We start from the raw sequence: 16560 nt of genomic DNA, 5'->3' as shown, positions 1-16560 counted from the left end.
AGGACCTTCATCATCTTTGGTGTGAGGGGTAGACTCCGGTCTGTGTTCTGTGGGACACACTGCTGATTGAACAGTTCTTGGGACAGAGGTTTGGGGACGAGGGTTGCCTGTTTTGCTGTTGCCACAGGGGTGGGGGCTCAGATGTGGGCAGGGTAATGCTGGTGGTGGTGGACTGACCAGTTGTCCCAGATGGGCCAACTAAGTCATCAACGTCCAGACATCCAGAGCTGTAGTCCTCACTGGGGCCTTCATTCTGGGGAGGGCTGTCTATCTCTGGCATCCTCTGCAGAATGGCAGTAGCAGGGGTACCTGTGGATTGAGACAGGGAGAGTTACATTATGGAGGTGTACTTGTTTGTGTCATTGTCTGATGCATACAGTGGCATGACTTGCTTCCCCGCAATGGCAATGACAGATGCGGCACTGCAGACATTGTTAGTGGATGATGGATTGTGGAATTGGTTCCATGTTCCGTGGAGGGTTGTGGATTGTGGATAGCATAGCTGTCATTGCTATGTAGTGGTATGCAGTCGAAGCATCCAGTCTTTGTAGCTGGTGCAATGATTTTAGGTGCAAGTGTTCCCCTGTTAAGTGGGACTGACAACTTTTCATGTGTGGGAAGTCATGCATTGTGGGATTATTCCAGTCAGGCCCTCAGGATACAGGGTGTCCAAGACCTTCTCCTCCCAAGATGTGAACCCTGTAGGGGCCCACCGCCAGTCTTATTGATGGCAATATGGTGTTGTGATGCCATGGAATGCACCTTCCCCCATAAGTCGTTCCACCGCTTCCTGATATCCTCCCTTGTGTGTGGATGGTTTCCCACTGCATTGACCCTGTCAACCATCCTCCACCATAACTCAATTTTCCTGGCTATGGATGTTTGCTGGACCTGTGCTCCGAACAGTTGTGGCTCTACCGTGACGATTTCATCATCCATGACCCTCAACTCTTCATCTGTGAATCGTGGGTGCTTTTGAGGGGACATGGTTGTAATGAAGTGGATTGGGGGGTGTTGTGCACCAGGGTGGTGCTTGATGGGGGGGGTGGGGTGGTTCGGCTGGTGTGTTGGCGGGTTGTGTTGTTTGTATGCAGGTGTGCTGTGTGTGACGTGTTAATGTGCCTATAATGAATACGGGCTATATATTGGGTATAGCAGTATCTCCGGGTCTGTGTCAATCGTTCCTTTTGCAATGGATTGTGAGATGTGTGGGGGGTGTTTTATAGTGGTATGTGTGGGTGTGTCTGATGAGTGTATGTGTCTCAGGTGTGGGGTGTTCGTACTGTCCAATGTGGCTTAGTTTTTTTTTTAGCGCTGTGGGTCACACCGCTGATGGTTTACTGCTGTGGAAGGACCGCTGTGCTGATTTGTGGGTCATAATATGAAGGGCGGAATGTTGTCGGGGTGGCAGTGCTGGTGGTGGGACTGCCTCTCTTTAGCCCTCAGCCAGCCTGGCGGTGTCGGGTTTTTGGCTTTTTTGGGTGATCTTCTGTCTGTGACTCGTAATACATCGGTTGTGAGACTGCCAACTCTGGTGGTCTTTTGGTGAGCGCCACCATAGTAGTCTTCTGTACAGACCACCAAAGTCGTAATGAGGTCCTATATGTAAAGAAATAATGTGTCAGAAAGTACTAATGAATGCAGGTATGGTGTTGCTGGTTGTGATGTTGGCTTGGTATGGCATGCAAAAGATAACTTAATTAACCATAGAAAACTTACTTGTCAAACTACTAAGAAAAAATAATTTTTCTACTTAGCACTCATTCAACTTTTTAAACCTTGGTGTTCTGAGACACACTTACTTGGAGATTATGACTGCTATGAAGTCTCTTTCAATGCTATAAAAGACAGCATTGAGTGTCCAATACTTCAGAACTATCTAAAAATGTTGAATGAAGAAACTAAACAAGAGGAGACAATTGCTGCTGAGATAGTAAAAGATAGCTCGCAAAGCAGTCAGAGTTCTGCATCTCTCAGTCAAGATACTCTTGGTCAGCCAATTATTGAGAATGAAGTGGCTATAGCAATGAATGAGGTGGAGAAAACTATGCAACAAGCAGCAGAACAAAATGTTGACTTTGAACAGCTAGTATCATAACTGAATGTTGAGCAGAAAGGAATACATGTAGAAGTCAAAGAAAAAATAGAACATGGATTCCTGCATGAAAACAATGAATGCAAGCGTTCAAGTTTTAGGCCAATTCTTTTATATATTAGTGGACAAGCTGGCATTAAAAAATGTTTTTTAATTTAAACTCTAAGCAGATATCTACAGAAGACTACAGACTTTATTTTGTCATGTGTTGTAACCACCCGTACTGGATAAACTGGTCACAACATCACCCTGCATTGTCTACTTATGCTACCTGTTGAACACAATAATGAACTGGAGTATCAAACGTTATCTGGTGTGGCTTGTTACAAAGTTTTTATGAGTGTTGAAGAAATTAAGGGGCTGATTTAAAAGCCCCTAGCACCACCAGAGCATCACTTTTCTTGACGCTTCGTGGCGATAACCATTGCTCCATTCTTACAAGTAGGTGTAATGCCACTTTTTGTGACGTTACCCCTCCTGGTAAATATGCAGCAGATACAGTTATCTGCATCAGAGTGGCGTTTAATGGGTGTTGCTGTGGGCCAACCTCCACAACACCCATTGCTTTTGACGCTGCCCCAGATTTACGAGAAATTGTAAATCTGTGACAAGGCCAAAAATGAACGCCACCCTATGGGTGGCTTTGGCATGGCAAAACGAGGAGGAGTGCCTATTCCTCCTCGTTTTTTGCCTTCTCTATGTGTGCTGCATTCTGAAGCACACCTAGAAGAAGCAAAATTACCATCATAGATTGTTTATGTGCAGGAAGGGACACCTTCCTGCACATAAACAATCTATCCCTCAATGCAGACACCCTTGCGCTATGGTGCAAGGATACCTGCCTTGGCGCAGGCAGCTTAATTCAGCGCCAGCACAGGAGGAAACGCAGGGGTGCGCTGTATTCTTGTAAATACAGCGCACCACTGTGTTTCAAAAGTGGTGCAGCACGGTGCTGCTATTTTTGGAGCAGTACCGCACTGCGCTGCTTTGGCAAAAATCAGGGCCTTAAGCTTTTAATCATTGATGAGGTGAGCATGGTGTCAAACTTAATGCTTGCCTTTGTGCATTTGAGAATGCAACAGGTATTGAAGACAGAGTAAGATGTACTTTTTGGAGGAAAACACATAATTGTTTTTGGTGTTTTATTACAACTTACTCCTGTGAAATGACAGCCTGTATCTAAGACACCCTTACTTGAAGAAAGTTGCAATTCCTTCGGGTGCATGGGAAATAAAATCATTTGGTTGAATTTACAATGCAAGGAACTAATTAGAAACGTGTGTCAAGCCTTTGATATTCGATATGGAAATATTCTGAACGATATCAGAGTAGGAATACTGTCTGTAGAAGGGAAATGTTGTTTGGAAACACAACTTATAAAGAATATATGTACTTGCAAGAAATCTGCAGCACAGCTAATGTTGTAATTTATTCTGCAAGAAAGATATACTGTGTGTCTGATGCCTACTCTACAAGAATGTATCTCTTTTAATGAAGAACTGCTGCAGCTGGAGAAAGAACAAATACTAAGGGGGTCATTACAACATTGGCGGTAAAAGCCGCTTACCGCCGTGCAGAAGACCGCCAATACACCGCCGCGGTGGCGGGAGACCGCCACAGCTATTATGACACACATCACGGAATCCCCCGAAATTCAGACACCCACACAAGTCCGCCACACGAAAGGTCAGCGATAAATATGCGGAAACAAATCCTCCACCTCCATGCCAACAGAAACACGCCCATGCTATTACGACCCACGAATCCACGTGGCGGTCTTTCAACCGCGGTATTCCATTGGCGGTACACACACCGCCGCGCTCAAAATACACACACCTCTCCAAAACACCGCCACATAGGACAATTCAAAATACACACACCTGATACACATAGAAACACCACTCCCACACATCCAATACAATATAAAACACACACTCACATCACCCACAAACCCCTACGACCACAAATTAGAGACGAAGGCCAGAGAGAGACAGCACAGAATAGATAACACCATCACACAGAGGCACACTGCACCATCACCCACCCAACATCCACGCACAAAACACCACATACCACTACACCCACCACACTCATCAACACATACACCACCCCACACCACCCCATGTCACGCCAAAGACACCCCCGCTTCTCCGAGGAGGAGCTCAGGGTCATGGTGGAGGAAATCATCAGGGTAGAGCCACAGCTATTTGGCGCACAGGTACAGTACACATCCATAGCCAGGAAGATGGAGCTATGGCAAAGAATAGTCGACAGGGTCAATGCTGTGGGACAGCACCCAAGAAATAGGGAGGACATCAGGAAGAGGTGGAACGACCTACGGGGGAAGGTGCGTTCAACGCTATCGAGGCACCACATCGCGGTACAGCGGACTGGCGGCGGACCACCACCTCCTCCCCCACAACTAACAACATGGGAGAAGCAAGTCTTGTCCATCTTGCATCCTGAGGGCCTCGGAGGAGTCGTTGGAGGAACGGACACTGGTAAGTCTAATCTTCACTATCATATCCCCCACCCTACCTGCATGCTATCACACACCCCCACCCTCACACCCTCCCCTATCACCCTAACTCCTCACTAATCTACCCATAACACCAACCACCCATCCCAACCCCAAGACCTGCATCACACAACTAAGCATGGACACCCATCATTAAAGCATGCCCACTGCACAGACCCCCAACACCCCCCAACCATCACCACACAAGCCCCCACACAGGAATGCCTGCACTGGGGTTCACGCACACCCATCCATACCACACCATAAAACACACACATGCAATAATCATGTTCTCATACCCCTGCAGGAACCCGAAGGGCCGTCACCACACAAGAGGTGACGGTCACATACAACACCACTCCACCCCCAGAAGAGGCCCACAGTGACGACAGCAGCTCTGCCCTACTGGATCTTGATAACCAGCCCGGACCATCGTGGGCCTCAGGACAGTCGGTTCCCCTTGCCCAGCCACACCCCAACACCGAACTGCCACCCTCTGGGAACACCAGCACAGCACCCACCCAGCGGACCCATACCTCCCTACCCAGGACAGGTCAATCAGCGGTGTGTCCACCACTACAGGGCACCCAGGCTAACCCACCACCCCAACAACAACAGGGACCTGGGGGCAGTGGTAGTGGGCACACGGTCCAGGGGACGGAGGCACAGGAACACAGGGGAACTGGGAGGGCTGATGTGCGACAGAGGAAGGACAGGCCAAGGGAACCCACTCTTCACGAGGCCCTATCCTCCATCATGGGAGCATACCACCACTACCAGGAGACGATGGCAACGGTCCTGGACAAGTTGCAGGAGACCCTGCGCCTGCAGGAGGAGCAGTATTTGGGGTTCAGGCAGGAGCTCCGGACCATCGGCTCCGCCCTGGGCACCATCGTAGGGGTGCTGACAGACATTCAAAAGACTTTGAGGGACACTGTGGCACTCCAAGGGGCCCCTGACACTAGCCAGGACGACGAACTGCCCACCACCTCCGCCGGCGCTGGTGGACAGGACGCCCCACCGCAGGACCACCACACCAGCACCCCACCCCCTGCAGACGGACAACCACCACGCAAGCGGGCCCTGAGATCCAGGAACAGGACAGAGCAAGATGGCAAGACCCCCGCCAGGAAATAAGACTACCTTGATTGTCCCCCCACTGTCCCACTTTGTTACCCTGTCCAGATTGGAACTGCCCCAGCTCCACTTCCAATGGCCAGATGTGCAATGTACCTGTGAGACTAATAGACTGGACTCTGCCATGGACATTATTCCACCATGACCTCTCCCCATTTCACAACCCCCCTACATTTTTATGCACTTCAATAAACACCCTTGAAACCTCAATAATACTGGAGTCAGTCAATGATTGTGAACTTTGTATTGTCAATTACAGTGTTAACAAAAGGTTAGCCATTGGAAGGTCAACATACCAATGTCACACATCACAAGCCTTTCAAGGGTGCAAGCTGTTGACACGTAGGTCAACACATTAGTGAAAATGAAATGGAAGGAGACAACTCAGCTAACAAATAGGGAGTTAAATGTAGGTACAGGATAGAGGTAGACGTGTGAAATGTAATATAATGTGAAACATGAAATTGTACTCACCTGTGTCTCATTGAAAATATTGCTGTATGACTGACTCCCTGTTGTCGTTTTCATCTTCATCAGCTTCCTCCTCATCACTGTCCACAGGCTCCCCAGGCTCCCCCGCTGCAATAACACCGTCATCTGGATCATCCTCCTGCAGAAAAGGCACCTGGCGTCGCAATGCCAAGTTATGGAGCATGGAGCAGGCGATGATGATGTCGCACACCTTCTTCGGTGAGTAGAATAGGGACCCACCTGTCATATGAAGGCACCTGAACCTGGCCTTCAGGAGGCCGAAGGTCCGCTCGATTACCCTCCTAGTCAGCCCATGGGCCTCATTGTAGCGTTCCTCTGCCCTGGTCCTGGGATTCCTCACTGGGGTCAGTAGCCAGGACAGGTTGGGGTAACCAGAGTCCCCCAATAGCCATACACAGTGCCTCTGGAGTTCACCCATCATATCAGGGATGCTGTTATTCCGGAGGATGTAGGCGTCATGCACTGAGCCAGGGAACATTGCATTTACCTGTGAGATGTACTGGTCTGCCAAACAGACCATCTGGACATTCATCGAATGATAACTCTTCCGGTTCCTGTACACCTGTTCATTCCTGCGGGGGGGACCAGAGCTACATGGGTCCCATCAATGGCACCTATGACGTTGGGGATATGTCCGAGGGCATAGAAGCCACCTTTCACTGTAGGCAAATCCGCCACCTCAGGGAAAATGATGTATCTCCTTACGTGTTTCAGCAGGGCAGCCAACACTCTGGACAAGACGTTGGAAAACATAGGCTGGGAACTCCCTGATGCCAAGGCCACTGTTGTCTGAAAAGACCCACTTGCTAAGAAATGGAGCACTGACAGCACCTTCACGTCAGGGGGTATTCCATTCGGATGGCGGATTGGTGACATCAGGTCAGACTCCAACTGGGTACATAGTTCCCGGATTGTGGCACGGTCAAACTGGTAGGTCACGATGACATGTCGCTCTTCCATTGTCAACAGGTCCACCAGCGGTCGGTACACCGGCGGATTCCGCCATCTTCCAATATGTCCCAACTGACGGTGCCTAAGAAGGACAACAGCAAAAAAACTGTCAGCATTCCTCCAGGTATGTACCCACAGTCATACACAAGACTACACCAGACAATTAACCCATCCGGGAAAGGTTTTGAGTGTAGGCCTCGGTATGTGTGACGCAGTAGTAAATGAAGCCATGTGGGCCCCTGAAATGGTGGCTGCCTGACCTCTAAAATGGGACAATGGAATTGTGGGGTAACTGCGCTGGCGTTGCACACCGTCGCGGTAGGCGGTCGTAGAGCGCGGCGCAATGCTGCATTGGTTAACATTGGACCCTATGGGTCCCAGGAGCCAATGAACAGGTGCGCTGGCGGTGATGATGCGCACCGCCGCGGACGTCACCGCCGCGGACGTCACCACCATTTTCTATCTGTTCAATCACTAGATACCTGACCTTCAACAGGAGAGGACCTACACTGCTAGTGCTGCTGTGACCTCGGTCTGGAAGCGACGATGGCTGCTGCGTCTGGGGAAAGGGCCCCTGCCTTCACTGCACAGGAGTTGGAGAAACTTGTGGATGGGGTCCTCCCCCAGTATATGCTACTCTACGGTCCTCCAGACCAACAGGTTAGTACACAGGGAGCACGTTGTATGGGCTAGGCCTGGGTGGAGAGGGCTGGGTGGATGAGGGAAGGGGGCAGAGTACATAGAACAGTCATGCATGGGGATGAATGGGCCACAGGAATAGAGTTGGGAGGGAGCCAATTACAACGACGGTGCAGTAGGTAATGACTGTTCCTCTTTCCTTGTGCATGTCATGTAGGTCAGCGCCCACCAGAAGAGGGACATTTGGCATGCCATCGCCAAGGAGGTCCGGACCCTGGGGGCCCACAAGGGACGGGGCACCCACTGCCGGAAGAGATGGGAGGACATTCGCCGCTGCAGCAAGAAGACGGCGGAGGCTCAGCTGGGGACGGCCTCCCAACGTGGGAGGGGTGCCCATCGCACCATGACCCCCCTGATGTTCCGGATCCTGGCGGTGGCCTACCCGGAGTTGGATGGGCGCTTAAGGACATCACAGCAGACACAAGGGGGTGAGTTCAACCTCATGCAATGGACTTTGCGTGCTGTGGAGCTGTCTTGGTGGGGGTGGTGGGCTGTGGGTGTCCCTAGGCCAGGGTGAGTTAGGTAGGCAAGGCCCCTCCGTTATGTAGGCCATGTGGCACTCTACCCCAGCTAAAAAAAAAGGCAAATTGATGTATAGTTGCCCCTTTGCCATCCATGTGGGCAGATGTCTACCATTTGTAGGCCATTTCCCAGGAATTGCATGTGCAGAGGGCAGGAGCACCGCGTAATGCAGGGGGCTGCTGCGTTTGTCTTGTCCGCCAACGGTAGCGGTATGCCATGCACTAAAACTCTCTTTCTTCTGTCTCCACCCTTTTTCTGCTCTCCCTGTCCTTCTGTACATCAGCATCATCAGATGGAGGTACAGTGACACCGGAGCACGAGGGAGCTGCATCCCACATGGCCATGGACGGCCACACCACAGACTCTGATTTCACCAGTGGGACGGAGGGCGAGGGGAGCTTCACGTCGGCCACAGGATCACCAAACAGCGACACGGACTCGTCCGCCGATGGGAGCTCCCCTGTGGTGGCGGCACCATCTGTGCGCCCCACTTCTACAGGTACAGCTGCCACCTCCCCTACCACCAGCGCCCACCCATCAGCCCCTCAGCGTTCGCCCCGTGCCCACTCACCCAGGAGGGTGGGCATCACCTTCGCCCCAGGCACCTCAGGCCCTGCCCCTGTCACCCCTGCTGCCCTCAGTGAGGAGGCCATTGACCTCCTCAGGTCACTCACTGTTGGGCAGTCTACCATTGTGAATGCCATCCAGGGTGTAGAACGAGAGTTGAAACACGGTAATGCATTCCTGGAAGGCATTCATTCTGGTCAGGTTGTCCTTCAGCGAACCCTGAAATCTCTGGCCTCAGCACTGATGGCAGCCATTGTCCCTGTGTCCAGCCTCCCCCCTCCAACTTCCTCCACCCAGACCCAATCCCCTGTACCCCAGTCCATCCCAAGCACACCTACAGACCAGCATGCACACAAGTCAACACCCAAAAGTAGCTCAAACAAACATAGGCACCACACTCACCACAAGCACTCACACAAGCATCAGACCTATACAGACACAGCAACATCCACTGTCTCCACTGTGTCCCCCTCCTCCTCTTCTCCCTCCTCCCTCCCAGTCTCGTCTACACACACACCTGCATGCACCACATCTACAGGCACTAGGAATCGCACCAGGACACCCAGCACCACAAGCCGCTCACCTGCACTCACCACCTCCACTGCCATATACACGTCCCCTGTGTCCTCTCCCAGTGTGTCTGTGACGCCCCCTCCCAAAGTCCACAAACGCCGGCAATCACTCACCCAACATCCATCCACCTCACGACAGCCTCCAGTACCTGCACCCAAAACACCTAAAGTGACACCTCCTACAACCACCTCCTCTTCCTCCACTCCCAGAGCCCCTCCAACTACCCATCCCAGTGTACGTCAGAAACTGTCCCTATGTCAAATTGACCTTTTTGCCCCCACCCCCCCCCTCCAATTCATCAGTCCCGTCGTAGCGCCTCAGCCAAAATGCCTCCAGTACCAGTGGTGCGTGTTCCAGGTTTTTGGAGTGCCCCGTCCACCAGGGCAGGCAGCAGGACCCGGAGCCAAGGCACTGTCAGCCCACCCCCTGTGAAGGCCGCCAGAGTCATAGCCCAGGAGGGCTCAAGTATCGTTACTGGTCAGGAGACCACCGCCAGAGTCATAGCCCAGGAGGGCTCAAGTATCGTCACTGGTCCAGAGACCACCGCCAGAGTCATAGCCCAGGAGGGCTCAAGTATCGTCACTGGTCCAGAGACCACCGCCAGAGTCATAGCCCAGGAGGGCTCAAGTATCGTTACTGGTCAGGAGACCACCGCAACCGCCGGAGTCATAGCCCAGGAGGGCTCAAGTATCGTTACTGGTCAGGAGACCACCGCAACCGCTGGAGTCACAGCCCAGGAGGGTCCAGAATCTCACAGCCCCGCTGGGCAATGATGGAACGTCATGCCACACACCAATGTCCAGTGTGGAGATCGTCATGCAACACACCAATGTCCAGTGTGGAGTTCGTCATGCCACACACCAATGTCAGTATCTGAACCGCCATCTTAGGCTACCGCTGAACAGTCCATAGGCAGCCATGGCAAAGCACAGCTGAACAGTCCATAGGCAGCCATGGCAAAGCACCGCTGAACAAGGCCAAGACCGCCATGGTGAAGACCGCTGAACAGGGCAAAGACCGCCATGGCAAAGCACCGCTGAACAGTCCATAGGCAGCCATGGCAAAGCACCGCTGAACAAGGCCAAGACCGCCATGGTGAAGACCGCTGAACAGGGCAAAGACCGTGTGGGTATGAATAGTCCGGCACATCAGGCATCGTTCTCTCATGTGCAGCTGGGACAGTGACAGGACGGGTACTTTCACGGGGAGACTCATCCAGTCTGGGCACCAGTCCCCCTCCAGAACCAGTGGAGACCTGCATCTACCTGAGAGACTTTGGCTTTGCACTCCCGAGGATATGGCAGTGGGCAATCCACCCAATGTAGAGACTTGAGATACTGTGGCTTTGCACTCCTCAGGATGGCACAGTGGGCAACCCACCCTCTGTAGAGACTTGAGAGACTGTGGCTTTGCACTCCCCAGGATGGCACAGTGGGCAAACCACCCACTGTCGTGACTTGAGAGAATGTGGCTTTGCACTCCCCAGGATGGCACAGTGGGCAAACCACCCACTGTAGTGACTTGAGAGACTGTGGCTTTGCACTCCCCAGAATACATCAATGGGCATGGAGCCCCGTCGTGGATCTGGCTTCGCATTCATGTCGCTGAGGTGCCCCCCCTTCCCTTCCCCCTGAGGTGCCTGTAGTGTTTCTATCTGATGCCCCGGCAGTGTTCTCTCGGATTTTGGTCAGGTATCTATTGTGGGCGTCGCCCATGCATTTTTGGACTGTTGGTGCACGGACATTGTTGTGTACATATCTGCACTACTTCTTGTTTTGTACATTTATTTTTGACAGATTTCGTGATATATATCCGTATATTTTTTAATGAGTAGTATATTGGCTAAATACAAAGTTTGGGCGCTATTCGCTTTGTCATTGCATTCTTCCGGGGGGGTTGTTACTGTGATTTTTGTGACTGCATTGGTGTGTATGTTGTAATATGCGAGGGTGGGGGTGTTTGGTGGGTGTCCCAGTAACTTTTGCCCCCCCCTCCCCCGTGTCGTAGGTGCAGTACTCAACGGTATGTTCTGCACCTACGTCGCTGTTGGTCGTAGATGAGCAGGAATGCAAGGGCAGGTAAGATTTGTAGTGCCGGGTCCATGAGTCCTCGTTCCTCGTGGGATGTGTTGAGGTGAGCGTGTTCCCATAGCAAAAGCTGTTTCCGCCGTGTTTTTATCCACAGTGAATCCACCCCAGAAAAGGTGGCGGATTGGTGTGTTGTCATAGTGTGGGCGGTACATTGTCTTCCGCCTGTCTGTTGGCGGTGACCGCCACGCTGTTTGTCTGTACCGCTCTAGCGGGCGATGTGTTAAAGTGGCTGTCTTTGTTGGCGGTTTCCGCCAGGGTCGTAATTCCATTTTTTTGTCCGCCGGCCTGTTTGCGGTATTACCGCAGCTTTAACACCGTCCGCCAGGGTTATAATGACCACCTAAATCTTAAAGCAGTTGATCCAATGGAACATCAAGGAGTAACAATAGTGTTGAATGAAAAACTGCAGTCCAAACTGGATTCTTTAGAAAAGTCTGTTTCGAAAACTGCGGGATTATAAAAGTGTCTATGTGTTTGTAAGAACTGAAGGGTGATTTTGGATCGAAATGTAAATGTTGAAGAAGGACTAGTTTGTGGAGCCATAGGCAAAATAACCAATTTCATTTTGTATACAAATAGAAATAAGGTTCAATTTTCAGCAATTTAATTTGATGATGTTGAAGGTGTGTGACAGATAGGAAGGTCTGCTGAATGTTTCTTGCTTGAAAAAGACCTCTATGTTCATAGAAAGCAGTTTCTAATCTGTTTACCATATGCTGTGATGATTGAGATTTTACTAGCCCTAGTGTCTGAAAGTCTAGATTTTATTAAAGACAGGAGGCGAGTATTATGCGTTCTTTTCTTACTTTAATGAAACAACAGCCAAGAAAAAACTACAATTCCCATAAACCCTGGGAGAAAAACTACTGAATTACAACATAATGGAATAACCAATAACACACTGAGGGCCTTATTTATACTTTTTGGTGCAAAACTGCACTAAGGCAGTTTTGCACCATAAAGTTTTGCACCGGCTTGCACCATTTTTTAGCACCAGCGGGGCACCATATTTATGGAATGGTGCAAGCCGGTGCAAAGGGTAGGCTAACGTAAAAAAAATGACGTTAGGCAGGTTAGAGTCAAAATAAATGACTCTAACCAGATTAGCGTAATTTTTTTACGCTAAGGGGCATTTTTATACTATGTTTGCACTGAATTAGCGTCATTTTTTTTAAAACTCTAATTCGGTGCAAAACTAACTCCATATTTATACTTTGGTGCTTGACCTGTCTAACACCAGATTTATGGAGTTAAAATCCTTTTTTGGAAGTGGAAACCTACCTTGACTTAATGAGATGCAAGGTAGGCGTTCCCGTGCAAAAAATGACTCTATGGCCTTAACTCCATATTTATACTCCCATGCAAAAATGTTGCAAGGGAGGGAGGAGGGGTCAGAAAATGGGGCAAAGCTTGCTTTGCCCCATGATTTAAAGCCTGGGTCAGGGCAGGCGTTAGGGGACCTGTGGGCCTATTTCCATGGTGGAACACCGTGTAATAAGCCCACAGGTGCCCTCCCCAAGCACCAGGGGCACCGCCACCCACACCAGAGGGACTGCAGAGGATGGGGGACCCCATTCCAGGTAAGTACAGGTAAAATTGCATTTTATTCTTGAAAGTGCCATAGGGGGGCCTGAAATTGCCCCCCATTCATGGCACAGGGTGCAATGGCCATGCCCAGGGGACCCTTGTTCTCTGTGTTGGCCATTGGGGTGGTGGGCGTGACTCCTGCCTTTTCTAAAGCAGGATTCATGTGGCATGATAAGTTTAGCACCATAAAATGACGCTAATCTGGTTAGAGTCATTTTTTTTTTACTCTAACCTGCCTAAAGTCATTTTTTGGTGCTAAACCCTCTTCTTCTATACTGCCAGCCCCACCCGACGAAAGTCATATTTTTTTTACTCTAGCCTACCCTTTGCACCGGCTTGCACCATTCCATAATTATGGTGCCTGGCTGGTGCACAGAAATGGTGAAAGCTGGTGCTAAACATTTTGGTGCAAAACTGAGTTAGTGCAGTTTTGCAGCATAAAGTATAAATAAGGGCCAATATTTTGCAAGTTTACGTCAAAAAATGACACCACTTTTGCGTCAAAAAATGACGTTAATGCAGCGCAAAAAAAGTATAAATCAGGGCCTTGGTGCTAGACGGTTCTAGCACCAAAGTATAAATATGGAGTTAGTTTTGCACCGAATTAGAGTAAAAAAAATGACATTAATTCGGTGCAAACAGAGTATAAATATTCCGCAGAGTATAAATATGCCCTTAAATATGGCATTAAGGCCATTGAGTCATTTTTTCCATGGGAACGCCTACCTTGCATCTCATTTAGGCAAGTAGGTCTCCACTTCCAGAAAATGACTTTAACTCCATAAAGTTGGCGCTAGACGGGTCTAGCACCAAAGTATATATATGGAGTTAGTTTTGCACCGAATTAGAGTAAAAAAAAAAATGACGCTAATTTGGTACAAACAGAGTATAAATATGCCCCTGAGTATCGACATAACTATCTTTACTGAGCGCAACAAGAACTCTTTTCCTGTGAGAGTCAGAAAAGGATTCAGAGAGCAAAATAACATCTACATACAAAGTCAATAAAGCAGATAAGAAGTCCTTAAAGGAGTCCATCAGAAGCGTAGAAGGAGAAACTGGCAACCAGGAACTTCGGCATGGAGAATTCGGGTAAGATAAAAGTGGATGTGGATTAACTGGATGTAGCCGAGCTTGTTGAATGTAGAGGAACTGCAGAAAGAAGGAACAGAGAGGGTTAATGCAAATGTGGTGGGATAATACTTGCCTCCGTGTGTTTAATAAAATCTAGCTTTTCAGACACCAAGGCTAGAAAAATCTAAATTTTAGTACATGACCGGTTGCTCATATTGTGCTTGTTCAAAGCAAAGATATAATGTTGTCCAATGGATGGTCAACAGGTTTACGAAAGTTCTAAACGTGTTAACGTTTGACCAATCTGCAGATCTGAGAATATCATGAAAACTAGCCCCCGCCCAGAAAGCTCAATAGGACACAGCCCCTCTTACCGAATGGGCACCAAGAGAAAGGGTAGAAACACCAGCCAGGGGTATGAGCTATCTAACCCAGCGGGCCAAAGTAGGAGCCGAGACAGGCTTGTGGGGTTTCTGAAAGAAAATAAGCAGTTGGGAAGAGGAGATATTCCTGAGATCAGCAGTTTGAGAAACGTGAATATGATAAATTAGTCTTAGTGCGCCTATTGACCTGAAAATAAACACCCAAAGAGGAATATTGGAAGGAGGAAACATCCAGAACCTTAACATCACATACACGTTTGAAAAAAACTAAACCCAAAAGCATAGTCTATTTGGCAGACAAATGTTTGAGTGATATGTCAGCATTATCTGGCCATGTGATAAAAAGGTGAAGTACTGGATTAACATCCCACATAACATTATATTTAGGAGCCGGAGGCTTAGCAAAATGTACTGCCTTTAATAGTCGACAAACCAACAGGTGTTTACCAATAGGTCTTTCATCTACTCTGATATGTTCTGAAAAGATGGCAGATCTGTAAGTATTAATGGTACAATAAGCCTTACCCCGGGATGCAAGGGAAGCAAGAAAATTTACCACCAAGGTCACATCTGCTGGAAGGGGATCTGAATCCCTGTCCAAACACCAGCTACACCAGGCCAACCAGGCTGACCTGCAGACCCTTGCTGTGCCCGGAGCCCAGGATTGTTGGATAAACTGGACAGCCTCTTCCAAAATTTCTGGGGTTCTCCAGGAAGCCCTGAAACTCTCCAAGCTATGAGATGCAGGGAGCCCTCTAAGACCAGACTGTGAGGAAGACCCTGAGGGTTCAAGAGCAGATCGGGAAAAGGAGGAATCAATATTGGAAGATCTGAGGCTAGCTCTAATAGGGTTTGGTACCAAGGCTGGGACTGCCAAAAAGGAGTGACCAGGATGAGGGATGATTGCTGTCTGCGAACTTCAGCCAGTACCCAGGCAATGAGGAGGAACGGAGGAAACGCATAGAGAAGGGAATGAGGGCATGACTGAAGGAAAGCATCCGTGGCAACCACTTGTGGATCCAGCCTCCAACTGAAGAAGAAAGGGAGTTGGGTGTTGATAAGAGAAGCAAAGAGATCTTTTGACATGGAGCTGAAGATGGAAGAAAGATGATTGAATACAGAAGGATGAAGTCGGCAATCGCTTGAGTCGTAGATATGCCTGGGAAACCAATCGGCTATCACATTCAGCTTCCCCAGGAGATATTCTGCCTCGATCAAGATGTTTCTTGGGAGACAGAATTCCCACAGGCTCCTGGCCAACAGTGCCAGAGGTTTGGATCTTGTCCTGTCCAGATGATTTATGTACCTGACTGCAGACAGATTGTCCATCCTCAGGAGAACTGTGCATTTTACCCTGTCTTTTATAAAGGACTGGATGGCAAAGGAATCTGCAAGCATCTCTAAACAACTGATGTGCAGTGTTGACTCCTGAATAGATCATGAACCTTCAGTCGAGAGTTGACCACATCTTGTGCCCCATCCTGTCCGACCTGCACCTGACTCTAAGACAAGATGTGGGATGGCAGAGAAAATCGTTCTCCCATTCCAGGCATCTAAGTGACTGAGCCACCAAAGAAGTTCTTCTCTGGATTCGGAATCCAGAACGACTGGGTCTGTGTAAGCTAGGCCCTTGCGAAGGTGACAGATCTTTAATCTTTGCAGAGCTCTGTAATGGAGAGGTCCTGGAAAAATGGCTTGAATGGAGGACGAAAGAAGACATACCAAACGAGCTATCGATCTGAGGGAACAGAGAGTGGTAGGTAAAGCATAGCGTATTTCCTTCTTTATCAAATCCACCTTCTGACGAGGGAGTAGAAAAATTGAATTGACCAAGCTTACTATGAAACCCAGAAATTCGAGGCACTGGGAAGG

The sequence above is a fragment of the Pleurodeles waltl genome, chromosome 5, assembly GCF_031143425.1.
Source record: "Pleurodeles waltl isolate 20211129_DDA chromosome 5, aPleWal1.hap1.20221129, whole genome shotgun sequence".
Classification (NCBI taxonomy): domain Eukaryota; kingdom Metazoa; phylum Chordata; class Amphibia; order Caudata; family Salamandridae; genus Pleurodeles; species Pleurodeles waltl.
The sequence above is the reverse complement of the archived record's forward strand: the minus strand, read 5'-3'. Positions refer to the sequence as shown.